The sequence below is a fragment of the Thalassophryne amazonica genome, chromosome 11 (assembly GCF_902500255.1).
Source record: "Thalassophryne amazonica chromosome 11, fThaAma1.1, whole genome shotgun sequence".
Lineage (NCBI taxonomy): Eukaryota > Metazoa > Chordata > Actinopteri > Batrachoidiformes > Batrachoididae > Thalassophryne > Thalassophryne amazonica.
Window position 1 is genome coordinate 112,870,982 of NC_047113.1, and position 14,083 is coordinate 112,885,064.

At 45.0% G+C, this 14,083-nt stretch overlaps 1 long non-coding RNA gene across 1 annotated transcript; it reads right to left on the reverse strand.

Moving 5' to 3' along the window:
- Window positions 1-2,442: 2,442 nt before the first annotated feature.
- Window positions 2,443-13,624, reverse strand: LOC117520051. Its single transcript, XR_004563517.1, has 3 exons — window positions 13,613-13,624; window positions 5,970-5,973; window positions 2,443-2,602 (listed from the first exon to the last, which is right to left on the reverse strand). It is a non-coding gene; the product is annotated as an uncharacterized LOC117520051 (long non-coding RNA).
- Between the last annotated feature and the right edge of the window lie 459 nt (window positions 13,625-14,083).

Genomic DNA, 14,083 nt, shown 5'->3' on the forward strand with positions numbered 1-14,083 from the left:
ATGCCCTAGGTGTTCTGCCCCCACCCCCTATCTCTCCTCCTTAGCCATAGCCAGAAGCTGCCCTTCTCCACCTCCTCTGCTAGCTCCTTGATGGCTTTGTGGCTCCCTGCCCCTGTGCAGCCAATGTCTCGCAACAGATGAACTGTTGAGGAGCCCCTACACCCCACCTCAACGGGGCATGTAATGGCTTTCCAGCCAGCCTCCTGACACTCCGCCGCCAGGTCAGCGTACTTGGAATGCTTACGTTCATTAGCAGCCTCCATCCCCTGTTCCCACGGGACAGTTAGCTACCAGCAGAATGGTTTTGTGTGGGATTGACCACAAGATCAGGCCTGGCCGGAGCGATGTTTCCACTATCTCCCTGGGAAACTGGAGCGGCCTCCCCAGATCAACCCTCATAGTCCACTCACCACCGGGTGAGAGGAATCCTGATGTTACTCTCTGGTGGGTGAGTTTGGGGTTCTCCCCAGCTCTGACAAAAGGGATGGGAGGTCTCGCTGGGACAGGAGGTTTGCTCTTGGCCCGTTGTCTGCATGCCTCTGCCACCTCTGCCAGCTTTTTCAGCACCAGGTCATGCTGCCACCTGTAGCGGCCTTGAGATAGTGCGGTCTTACAGCCTGAGAGGATATGCTGGAGGCCTGCATTGATGGTGTTGCACAGGGGGCAGCTTTCTTCCATACCAAACCATAAGTGGAGGTTTCAGGGACAAGGCAGGGTGTCGTAGGTGGCCCTGATAAGGAAGCTGAGTCTGGCCTGGGGGATCTTCCACAGGTCAGCCCATGACATGGGCCTTTCTGTGACGCCTTCCCAAGTCATCCAGCCTCCTTGACGGCTTTGAGCCACCGCTTTGACACGTAGCCGGTCTTGCTCCGTCCTTGCCACCTCTGCCACCACCATGGCTCTTCATTGTTCCTTGGAGGCCTTGGACCAGAAGATGGGGGCCTCGCCTCCACCCAAACCTGCTCGACCCTCCTGGACTCGTCCAATGACCTCCCGGTGTTTCAACCTGCTGACGGCCATGTCAACCTCCTCCTGGGCTTTCCACTTCCTCCCTGTTCGCACTTGAGAGCCAGCTGCTCTCACTAGCTGGTCAGTGGAATCCCTTAGCTCCAGCACCAGTCGGGCCTTTTTCTGCCTGTATCCCTGGCTGATGGATTGAAAAGGCAGTTGCAGCGTGTTCCTCCCGAATAGCCCCACGTCCGAAAGGCATCTCGGCAGTCCCAGCCACTTCTTGATGTACAGGTTTGCTAATCTGTCCATCTGATCTGCCACTGACGAGGGGACTTCACACATTTTCAGTGGCCACATCACCCTTGGATACAGCATGAGTTGGTAGATCCATATTTTGTACTTGCCAGGGAGCTGACTCTCGCTGATCCTTGCCAAGCCATCGGCAAGCTGCTTCCTCACTGCATCCCCCATCTGCTTGTCGGAGAGGTCTGCCGTATAGGTCCGCCTGAGGCTGCGGATGGGTTGGCTAGCCAGCAACGGAATCTCCTCGCCACCTGCGACAAAGATGGTATGGTCGCTCCTGACCCCTTTCCTTAGGGATAGGCTACGTGACATTGCAGGTTTGATTTTCATTCTTGCCCAGCCCACAAGCTCGTCGATCCACTTCAGCAGTCTCGCCGTGCATGTTGCTGTCTGGAGGATGGTGGTGACATCATCCATATAGCTTCTCACTGGTGGCAGCCTTTGTCCAGAAGGTAATTTCACCCCTCCCACCATCTTCCTTGCCCCTATGAGGATGATCTCAAAGGCTGTAACGAACAGGATGGGGGAGATTGAACATCCCATGAAAATACCAACTTCCTGTCGTTGCCAGCTTGTGATGAAATCTTGATGGGTACAGCACATCTGAAGGTCTGCGAAGTAGCTTGACACTAGGGCACGAATGCAGACAGGGATATAGAAGAATTCCAGGGCAAATTCGATGAGCTGGTGGGGGACTGACCTGTATGCATTGGCAAGATCTAGCCAAACTACATGCAGGTCACTTTTCTCTCTTTTTGCTCGCTGGATCTGCTCCCATATTACAGCCGAGTGTTCCACGCACCCTGGGAAGCCTGGCACCCCGGCCTTCTGGCAGCTGGTGTCAATGTACCTGTTGTTTGTGAGGTAGCTGGTCAACCTCTTGGCAAGGATGGCAAAGAAGATCTTGCCTTCGACGTTCAGGAGTGCAATACTTCTGAACTGGCCAATGATGGTGGAATTCACCTCCTTCGGGATGAAGACAGTGACTTATCACCATTAGGGCTGGAGCACACTGTGCACATGCATCAACACCTGGATGGACAGCACAGCAGGTGGACAGGTTCAATGTCAGCACAACAGCAGACCCCCCCCCAACACATCTGGTTCACAGGTCAATGCATATAACAGACCGCCGACGCCGTTCACACTGGTAAGAAGACAGTGTTTTTGAAGAAACATAACAGCTTAAATAGCCGAAAGAAGTCACGGTGTGGACAGAAAATGGTATGTAAACATTTCTAACGTCAGTAGTTGGATCATGTTGGCTCCGTTCTATGATGAGACACTTCCAGGGTTTGGAATCAAAGCAGTAAAATGATCAGACTGTGAACACTTTACTGTGCAAGACCTGTTTTTTACTGTGAAAGCCTGGAGTTCTCGTGCTCTCCTTAGAACAACTAAACTGTTTAAACTGTTGCATATATTTATGTTTAACATTGTTAATTATGTCATGGTTATTTGTCCACATCTCCACATGGAGACAGACCTAGAAAAGGTGGTCTAAACATGGCTTGTCTCACTAGACCCGGTTGGCTCACCGCTGCCAATGGGCATCACTACACGCGGTGCGAAAAGAAAAACAAAGAACATGAAAATCGCGTGCTGGAATGTACGCACAATGATAGACTCAGACAATAGCGATCGTCCTTCATGATTAAGAGCGCCATAGCACATAGGTTACACAGTTTGCCAGTTGGACATTCTGACCAACTCATGTCACTCCAGCTCCCCATCAACAACAAGGATTTTGTCACTATTGTTAGTGTGTATGCCCCAACCATGCAGGCTGACATCAGAGTTAAGGAGGCTTTCTATAGCGATCTGCACAACCTTCTACAGCGCATTGACACCCAGGACAAGCTCCTCATAATGAGAGATTTCAACGCCAGAGTGGGCCGCGATTCTGATGTATGGAAGGATGTGCTAGGGAAACATGGCATAGGCAACTGTAATGACAATGGCCGCCTGCTGCTGGAGTTCTGCTCTGCACATGACTTGACGATCACCAACAGCCTGTTCCAACAGAAAGAGAGATTCAAAGCAACCTGGAGACACCCACGCTCCAAATACTGGCACCTTCTGGACTACGTTCTGACGCGACAGCGTGATAGAAGAGACGTACTACATACCACGGTGATGCCTAGCGCGGATTGCTATACAGATGATCGCTTGGTCCGTTCCAAGATTGCTTTCACTTTCAAGCCCCCTCCTAAGAAGAAAGGCCCACAATTTAAGAAGCTACAAGTCCACAAGCTGCAAGACATAGACACAAAAATGGAGTTCCAGGCCAAACTAGAGGAGAGACTGGGTGGAGAAGAAGGCCTGCCTGACGACCCTGAACAACAGTGGATGAGATTAAAGACCATCCTTCAGGAGACAGCAGCAGAAGTAGTGGGCTTCTCAGCCAGGAAAAATAAAGACTGGTTTGATGAGTCTGATGCACAGATCCAGGAACTACTACAAAAGAAACGTGCATGCCACAAGACTCTTTTAGCTAAACCTGATGACCACTCTACCAAGACAGCTTACAGAAATGCCTGCTCCACACTGCAAAGCAAGCTCCGCATACTGCAGAACGACTGGTGGGTAGCTGTTGCGGAGAAGACACAACAACATGCCGATGCCGGAGACATGCGCTCCTTTTATGAAGCCCTTAAGACCATCCATGGGCCAGCACATCAAGTGCATCACAGCAGTGCCGCATGGCGCAAAGCAATGCCGTGATGAAGCCTCACAGGACATGTTGGGGCATGTCCAGCTCATGCCATGCTCAATTTCTCGGATAGTCACATGACTAAAAAGCCACCGACAGCCATCTGAAATCCATCTCAAAGCCGTCCTGTGAGACCAACACGGAGGTGGTTTTGTCCCGCGCCATGAGCGGCACGGTGGCGCATCCGTCCGCTTCTTTTTCCATGAAAAAAACTCCTGTAACAGTGGAATGTGCCAAAAAAAAGTGCTGATGTCCACGCCTTATGCCTTTTTTGTGTAAGTCAGACAACGTCCTGGATTAACAAAGCCTTCACGTTGGAAATGATCTGGTTGTTTCAGCGGGGTGTCAGCCTGTCGATCAGCGCTCAGAGCGCGGCGCGTTCTCAGACGCTGTGGGCAGTCTTTAAACTGGCTGGAGCACTCCTTAATCTGTGTAATCCCCATAAAATGGTCCCTGAAAGCCATCTGAATTTTCCGAATGGTGTCCACCTGGAGGTCTCTCACAGTTTCTGGAAAAAATTGATGCAGCAAAGCTCCAAATCGTTCAGACATTTATTCGCAATAAAAATCCGACGAGGGGGTGGACCACTGCTCACACAAAGCCTGCTCACAGGCGAATGACGCAACCGACAGGCATGAAAAAACTTACACATGTGCACAAAGGTTTAAGCTTGGCTGATGCAATCACACGTGATTCAAATCCATATGGTTTTTGCAAAAAAAATAAAAAGGTCCGATACTTTTCTAACAGACCTCGTATTTCAAATTAATTAATGTGTTTAAATAGTTGAATCATTTCTGTCTGCCCTCTTTTGAAGACATGAAGTTTCTGTGAGATTACACACACCCAAAATGGGCGGAGTTTGGTGACGTCAGTCCACCTTTAAGAAGTTAGGACAGAGCCCTTCTTTAGCCTCTCTTCTTCTGCCCCCTTCTTCTGCTGCTTCAACCTCCTTCTCTCTGCTTTCTTCTTTGTAAACGCTTAATTTTTAGATATTTTTTGGGCCCAGGCCCCAGTGCTAAGCTAAGCTAAGATAAGCTACCACGTGGCATTCATTCATTCTTTACTTTTGGACAAACGTAAAGTTTTAACCTGATGCTTTAAGGTGCATCAAGTCTTTTGAATTCTTAAGAGAACTTCCGAGCTGAGCTTTTCAAATTAAGAGCGAATTTACAGAAAAGCGACTTCTCCTTTTCATAATTTTCATTGCTCTTAAAGTTTTTTTTTTCTAAATTCACAAAGACTTTAATTTGGCTCCAACAATTTTTTAAAGCTACCAGACACCATTTTCAACAAACACGTTCTTCCTCTGGGTTCCTGCAAGCTGACAACGGAGCTGATTTCAACCCAGCAGCTAACTGTTGGCAAAGCCAGCCGACCCAAGCCCTGGGATCACTTGGGGACACCTCTGAGTTAACCCCTCCGACCCAGGTGAGCTCACACTGCCCAGAGCATGGACATCCACAACGGATGGATCAGACCATCCCAAAACCTCTTCAACAGCAGCTAAGTGACCCAGTTGACGGTTCCACAAAAATGGTTTGTCAGGATTTGGGTTTTGCCAGCTTTTATTTCTTGACTTTGTGTTTTTCAGTTACATTTTGTTTATTCTCTTGCTGGGGTTTTTTTCTGTTTGGTTCTGTCTTTCCTGTATGTCTCTGCTGGCACTTGGTGGTGGGTGTTTCCGTCTGTCTGGCCACACCCTCCTTCTGGTGTGTTCCATGCACACCTGTTCTCTATCTACACCTCATCAACTGGGTGTATTTAAGCTCCCCATTGTGCCTTACTCCCTCGCCAGATTGTAGCGCCTTGTGCCTCTTTCCACCTCTGTTTCTTGTATTTCCTTGCCTTGCTTCATTTGCCTCATCGTGTTTTTTGACTACATGCCTGTGTACCTCGACCACACCTAAGCCTGATGTTTTTGTTACTGTTGCTCTTTTTGGACTGCCTGTCTGTCTACCTACTCCAGCCTGTTTACCGAGTATAAACGCCTTAACTCCACTGAGCTATGTACCTGCGTCCTGCATTTTGTCCAGCCCGTCTTGCCTGTCAAACCTGATAGTCTATGGATACAATGTCGCTAATTTTAAGCCTTTGGCTCCGCTTCTTTTTTAACCCCTTAACACCCGAATTTATATAGCTGTATATAAAAAATGTTTTGTGTGTGTTTTTGCCTTTAAGTAGATGGTAAATAATGTTGAGATTATTAATTTCACTTTTGCACAAAAACTAGATAGTAATATTGGGTAGTCTGGTAATGATTTTATGTTATAATGTTATAATAATAATGATGGTATGTTGCAAATTTGCAACAACAGGCATACAGGTCAATTTGGTAAGGTGCATATTTGAGTCAGAGATTGTAGCATATATGCGACGATGGGCGTTAAGGGGTTAACATATTCATGCTTAATATTTTTCTGCATAATTGGCTTCAAAATTCATCACTAAATTCCAATCAGATTTATTTATTTAAAGTTTTAAGCTTTATCTCTCTTCCAACGTCTCATGAGTGAGTAAGAAAATTGTTTCCCTGAATGAACTTATTTTCAATCACTGTCCAGAAAATGCCAGTAAAATGTTCATTTCTTGTATAAATTGTAAATAAATTGTAAATATTTTCTGCTGTGGCTTATTTTGTGTTAAGAAGGAAACTCTTGGTCAACCGTATCGTGAGAATTCAGACTTCAGATCAGAGATTGATTCAATTAAATTGAGACGGATAAATTCATTTGAGACTGATAAATTAATGAATGTTTAAATTATATTACCTATGCTAAAAATAGGTGGTGCCCCCGATTCCTGATTAAATAATAAGTATTAAACCCTAAATTAATTATTTTGGTGACCCATTATATTGGCCCTAGTCCAATGTAATTCACTTTGGGAGTTTAATTACTTATTCACTATAAACTGCTACATTTAATGGTTCCCTAGTGTGAGCCGATTGCGTTTTATTCCGTAACTAAATGCTACATTTTTGGTGCTCCTTTGTGGAGGCATAAAGATTTAAATAAATACATTATAATGGACCCCTGTGTGAGTGTGATTCAGTATAATTTATTCCATACATACATGTTACAGTTTTTATGGTTCCCCTTTGCGAGTCCTGAATATCTGTAAAGCAAAGTGTCTCCAATAAATGAATAAATACGTTACAGAAGCCACACTGTTGGAACACATGCAGAATGTGGCTTGGCATTGTCTTGCTGAATTAAGCAGGGACGTCCCTGAAAAAGACGCTGCTTGGATGGCAGCATGTGTTGCTCCAAAACATGGATGTACCTTTCAGCATAGATGGTTCCATCAGAGATGTGTAAGTTGTCCATGCCATGGGCGTTAACGCACCCCCATACCATTACAGATGCTGGCTTTTGAACTTTGCGCTGGTAACAATCTGGATGGTAGTTTTCCTCTTTTGTCCAGAGGACACGACGTCCATGACAATTTGAAATGTGGACTCATCAGACCACAGCACACTTTTCCACTTTGCATCTGTCCATTTCAAATGAGCTCGGGCCCAGAGAAGGTGGCGGCATTTCTGGATGTTGTTGATGTTTGTCTTTCACTTTGCATGGTAGAGTTTTAACTTGCACTCGTAGATGTAGTGGCGAACTGTGTTAACTGACAATGGCTTTCTGAAGTGTTCCTGAGCCCACGCGATAAGACCCTTTACACAATGATGTTGGTTTTTAATGCAGTGTCGCCTCAGGGACTGAAGGTCACAGGCATTCAGTGTTGTTTTTTGGCCTTGCCGCGTACATGTAGAAAGTTCTCCAGATTCTTTGAATCTTCTGATTACAGTATGGACTGTAGATGATGGAATCCCTAAATTTCTTGCAATGGAATGTTGAGAAACATTGTTCTTAAACTGTTGGACTATTTTTTCACGCAGTTGTTCACAAAGTTGTGATCCTCGCCCCATCTTTGCTTGTGAATGGCTGAGCCTTTTGGGGACGATATACTCATCTTCTCCCCGGATCCTGAGACCCATGTCCAGCATGTACGTCAGGTGCTGCAGCGGTTGCTGGAGAACCGGCTGTTTGTAAAGGGCGAGAAGTGCGAGTTCCACTGCACTTCTTTGTCCTTCCTGGGGTTCATAATCTCCTCCAACTCCGTCGCCCCTGATCCGGCCAAGGTTGCGGCGATGAGAGACTGGCCCCAACCAACAAGCCGTAGGAAGCTGCATCAGTTCCTCAGCTTTGCAAATTTCTACAGGAGGTTCATTAAGGATTACAGTCAGGTGGTTAGTCCCTTGACAGCCCTGACCTCTCAGGCACGAGAGGGCGCCGGAGCAACTGGGAGTGACAGCTGTCACTCATCAACAGCACCAGCTGTCACTTATCATCACCACATCACCATAAAAGCCGGGCAGCAATTCCACCTCGCTGCCGAGATATCATCTACTACTTAGGTAATATTCTCTGCTGTATCCCTACTGTGACTTACGTCTGATCTGTTTTGCAGCCGTTTTTCCTGTGGTGCACTCTGCTGGGTTGGCGTGTAGTGAGAGAAGCGACGTCTTCGCCTCTCACTCCATCCAGATAAGTGGTAACAGGAGCTGCTAGTGTGTTCCTACTTCGGAGGTGGAGGTGCTCCCTCCCGGAGGAACTGTATCTGTGTGTGAGGATTTACTGGGTGTGTATCCACACACCCACCATTAACTGTCTCTGCTTCCTGCCAGCCGTACCAGGTCTGACAGCTGGAGACGGTGGCCACCTAGAGATTCAGGGCTTGTCGGCTCCGGTGTTCTTCAGATTCGTTGGCGGTGGAAGCCGTGTGTGACCCGGCTCTTCTCTGGACGGACGTCTTCTATCCTCGAGCCTGCCCACACGTCACTTTTCGTATAATTGACTATCATTCTCAAACTGCATTTGTCTGTACTCCGTTGTGCACAATTTGCAACATTAAATTGTTATATTTTGGCTTATCCATTGTCCGTTCATTTACGCCCCCCTGTTGTGGGTCCATGTCACTACACTTTCCCAACAGCTCCTTTTATACCCAATCATGACACTCACCTGTTTCCAATTAGGTGTTCTTTGAACATTCATGAACTTTCCCAGTCTTTTGTTGTTGAGTAGTTCTGAGGCTGACCCAGTTCTCAACATTGTACCCAGTCAGTCAAAATGTCACGTGTTCTCGAGAAATGCTTGTCAGAATGCAAAAGATTGAGAACCACGCCCTACTTTTTCTGGATCAGGCTCAGAACTTCTCAGCTGTCCCTACTAACAGTATGATGTTAAAAAGTCAGATCTTCTCTTGGTGGCAGTCAGGAAAAAGCCAGCAGTGGTCACATCTGGTCAATGTTTCATGTAGTTTTCAAAGTGAATATCCATGGTGACGAAATAGTTGTCTGATTACAGCAAACTGATGGGCATTGTTTGGATATTTTTCCTCCCATATTATATTAAACTCAGAACTGCTTTTCTGTATTTTTATGATTTTTTTTCAGTACCTGAGAATGTTTTTCAGTGTCTGTGTGTGTACCAAAACTGTCTGCCTTTTGGTGACAGACTTATAAACAAACTGCCTTTACGCTTCCCAGCTGGTGTGTTGTTTGTCTCCGGACTGACACGTGTGCACATCACGCTACAACTGGAATACAACTCCACCAAGTCAGCTTTTGTCCACAACAGGAACCAGATTCCTTCCACTTATGTCTTTTGGCCTTGGTCTTCAGCGTCTGCTATGTCCTGCTCCTGTCATTGTCTTTTACGCTGTCTTCTACGCCTGCTGTGGCACACAGGTCAGATCTAAGATTATCAAACTCCAGGCTTATGGTCCAAGTTTTGAAACAGCACCAGATTTGGACTGTCCGCACTAGTGTTGGGTATCGGGAACCTGTTCTTTTCGGGTTTTTAACCATAAGCAGGGTTGGGTAGGATTACTTTGAAATGTAATCCAAAAGTAATCAGATTACAAGTAATCCAAATGTATATACATACATACATGTAATCCACATGTATTCTTTTAAAGTAATCCTACCCAACCTTGACCGTAAGCTTGTAAGTTTGGTTGGTGATATAAAGTCATTTGGAAAGCTTTGCTCCAACTGAACGCGGTGCTTTTGAGAAGAATACAGTAGGGCTGGGTATCGAGAACCAGTTCTTTTTGGGTATCATTAAGAAATGATTCAATCCACCAACATCAATAGCCTTTTTGCTTAACGATTCCCTTATCAGTCCTTCTGAGCGACCGTTGCTTTTGAGGGAGTTTGTCGGGAAAATGATCATTTCTCTACATTGATTACAGACCCAGGGGTCTGTAATCAACCGCTTCTGCACTGCGTATCTGCCTTGAACATTGAACCAATGAAGTAGTGCTCCAATCTGCTGCTTTGTTGGATCTTTGCTTCGCTCCTCTTCAGAAGCACCAACTCTGCTTTTTAACCCCTCTCAAAGCCATTAAAATATGTCAATCTTGAGTCACTTTTGTGTGGGTTAAAGTCACTAACTGGGACTCTTGTTGCGAGAAAGAAACGAGAATCATCGTCTGTTCTGTTGCTCCAAACGCTGTGCCGCTGAGTCAAGTTAGAAAGATAGTCTGTTTCCAAATTAATAACTTCAAAGCGACATGCCATTTAAATCAAATGACACCTCTTTCCAAACATTGCCATACTGCAATCAATCAAAATGTTTTTTTCCTCCCAAAATACAATGTCCTGACTAATGTGCAGCAGCCCAAGACTGCATGGCTGCAGACCTGCAGACTCCAGCAGCCAGCTGAGCTCAGCTCAGATGTATGGAGAGACATTCATGCCATTAATATCTGAAAGGAAATGCTTTTGACTTCTATTTATATCCAGAAATCAAGGATCCAGTGACAAATTTCATATTTATTTACTTTAAGACTCAATAAAATGTTGTTGACATAGAAAACCTGTAAAGCCTACTTGTAGCACACAGATAATTCACAGGAGGCATCAATAAGGGAATCGATAAGGAATCGGATCGATAAGCGGAATCGATAATGGTATCAATATCAATAAAATCTTATCAATACCCATCCCCGCTCAACACTCCCTCTGAGCTCGGCTCATCATCAGGGCAGCTGGGTGTGTCCATGGTCACCATGGATTTGACAAATGCCGCTGCCGTCCTCAGCTACACGCAATTTGTTTTGTTCCTGTAAATTTGCTGAAGTCAGCGTGTTGCGTTTGCTGCAGGTAAAGCAGCTTCACTCGCTGCAAACCTTTGGTCTGCAGTATCTGCGCACTCTCATTGCTGACAGAAATCCTTTTATGTGTGACCCTGCAGTGACCCCTGTGCACATAATAAGATGGCGGAACGCTGCGCCGCCTGCTCGGACACCTGCGATAATGACATTTTTTCTAACAGCCCAGGAGTCAAATCATCAACAGATGAGCTGCTGCATCCTCTGTTCCATGTTAAACAGCCACTTAATGCACTCACTCTGCCAGTAGCTTCTGCCTTGTCTCCATGGCAACATCACCAGGGTGCCAGGCACCAGCAAAAGGCCTGTCAAGTGTGAAATTACCTCAGTGCCCGGCACCGAGTGGAGTGTGAAACAGTTTAACAAAAGCAATGTGGTTAAAGAAGACCCACCCCATCTCACACACACACGCACGCACACGCACAGCACACGCACGCACACACACACACACACACACACACACACACACACACACACACGCACGCACGCACACGCACGCACACACACACACACACACCACACACGCACGCACACGCACGCACACACACACACACACACACGCACGCACACGCACGCACACTTTCTGCTGTCATTCTTAAATGATAGTTTTTCACTCAGCTTCATCTGCAATGACAAGTTAAAGTGTGAGATAGATGTTAGCATGCTGATGCAGAATAAGCGGTGGCAGTGGAACACGGACTGTGATTTAACTCCACACGGCCGCTGATCTGCTTTTCTCTGTTCTGTGTTGTCACACTGAAGGTTGAATTCTTGAATGGAATATAAGTAACACTCTAATAAACACTGTTGCCATAGTAACTTTGAAAAAATAATCCAATTACTGATTACTCCTTGATAAAGTAACTTAGTTACTTTACTAATTACTCAATTTTAAAAGTAACTAAGTTAGATTACTAGTTACTTTCTTAGTTACTTTCAGCAGCTGCCAACAACAACCCCCCGCCACCTCAAGATGAAAATGATAACCTGTTTTGCCAAAACTCGCTTTATAGTTTTGATACTGTTGACCATAAAATGTTATTACAGAGATTAGAGCATGCCATAGGTATTAAGGCACTGCGCTGCGGTGGTTTTGAACCATATTTATCTAATAGATTACAATTTGTTCATGTAAATGGGGAATCTTCTTCACAGACTAAGGTTAATTATGGAGTTCCACAAGGTTCTGTGCTAGGACCAATTTTATTCACTTTATACATGCTTCCCTTAGGCAGTATTATTAGACAGCATTGCTTAATTTTCATTGTTTATGCAGATGATACCCAGCTTATCTATCCATGAAGCCAGGAGGACACACACCAATTAGTTAAACTGCAGGATTGTCTTACAGACATAAATACATGGATGACCTCTAATTTCCTGCCTTTTAAACTCAGATAAAACTGAGTTATTGTACTTGGCCCCACAAATCTTAGAAACATGGTGTCTAACCAGATCCTTACTCTGGATGGCATTACCCTGACCTCTAGTAATACTGTGAGAAATCTTGGAGTCATTTTTGATCAGGATATGTCATTCATAGTGCATATTAAACAAATATGTAGGGCTGCTTTTTTGCATTTACGCAATATCTCTAAAATTAGAAAGGTCTTGTCTCAGAGTGATGCTGAAAAACTAATTCAGCATTTATTTCCTCTAGGCTGGACTATTGTAATTCATTATTATCAGGTTGTCCTAAAAGTTCCCTGAAAAGCCTTCAGTTAATTCAAAATGCTGCAGCTAGAGTATTAATGGGGACTAGAAGGAGAGAGCATATCTCACCCATATTGGCCTCTCTTCATTGGCTTCTGTAATTCTAGAATAGAATTTTAAATTCTTCTTCTTACTTATAAGGTTTTGAATAATCAGGTCCCATCTTATCTTAGGGACCTCATAGTACCATATCACCCCAATAGAGCGCTCGCTCTCAGACTGCAGGCTTACTTGTAGTTCCTAGGGTTTGTAAGAGTAGAATGGGAGGCAGAGCCTTCAGCTTTCAGGCTCCTCTCCTGTGGAACCAGCTCCCAATTCAGATCAGGGAGACAGGACACCCTCTCTACTTTTAAGATTAGGCTTAAAACTTTCCTTTTTTGCTAAAGCTTATAGTTAGGGCTGGATCAGGTGACCCTGAACCATCCCTTAGTTATGCTGCTATAGACGTAGACTGCTGGGGGGGTTCCCATAATGCACTGGTGTTTCTTCTCTTTTTGCTCTGTATGCACCACTCTGCATTTAATCATTAGTGATTGATCTCTGCTCCCCTCCACAACATGTCTTTTTCCTGGTTCTCTCCCTCAGCCCCAACCAGTCCCAGCAGAAGACTGCCCCTCCCTGAGCCTGGTTCTGCTGGAGGTTTCTTCCTGTTAAAAGGGAGTTTTTCCTTCCCACTGTCGCCAAGTGCTTGCTCACAGGGGGTCGTTTTGACCGTTGGGGTTTTTACATAATTATTGTATGGCGCCTTGGGGCAACTGTTTGTTGTGATTTGGCGCTATATAAATAAAATTGATTGATTGATTGATTGATTGATTGATTGATATAGTTGCCCTTTCTCGTTTTCAATGAACATAAATACTTGCTTTATAAAAAATAAAATAAAGACCTCTTTCTTGACCTCATATTTAACTGTTGACAGCACTGTAATGGTAACACTTACAATTTCACCAGCATTGTTTAAAAATGTAACTACTAAATTCTTTCTAACATTTTTCTAATTAAATTCTTTCTAAACCTTTCAGTTGTTGAAATTATTCTTATTATAAGTAGTATTATTAGTAGTAATAGTATGAATGAAAAAATGTATTCAAAAGTAAACCTTTAATCTCAGGCTGATGTAGAGACCTGCCCCCCCTCAAAAAAAAAAAAAATACTCACGCCTCATTCCCACATGAAATTTGCCCCTGGTTTGCTGTTTGAACGAACAATGGATAACGTTTATTTATG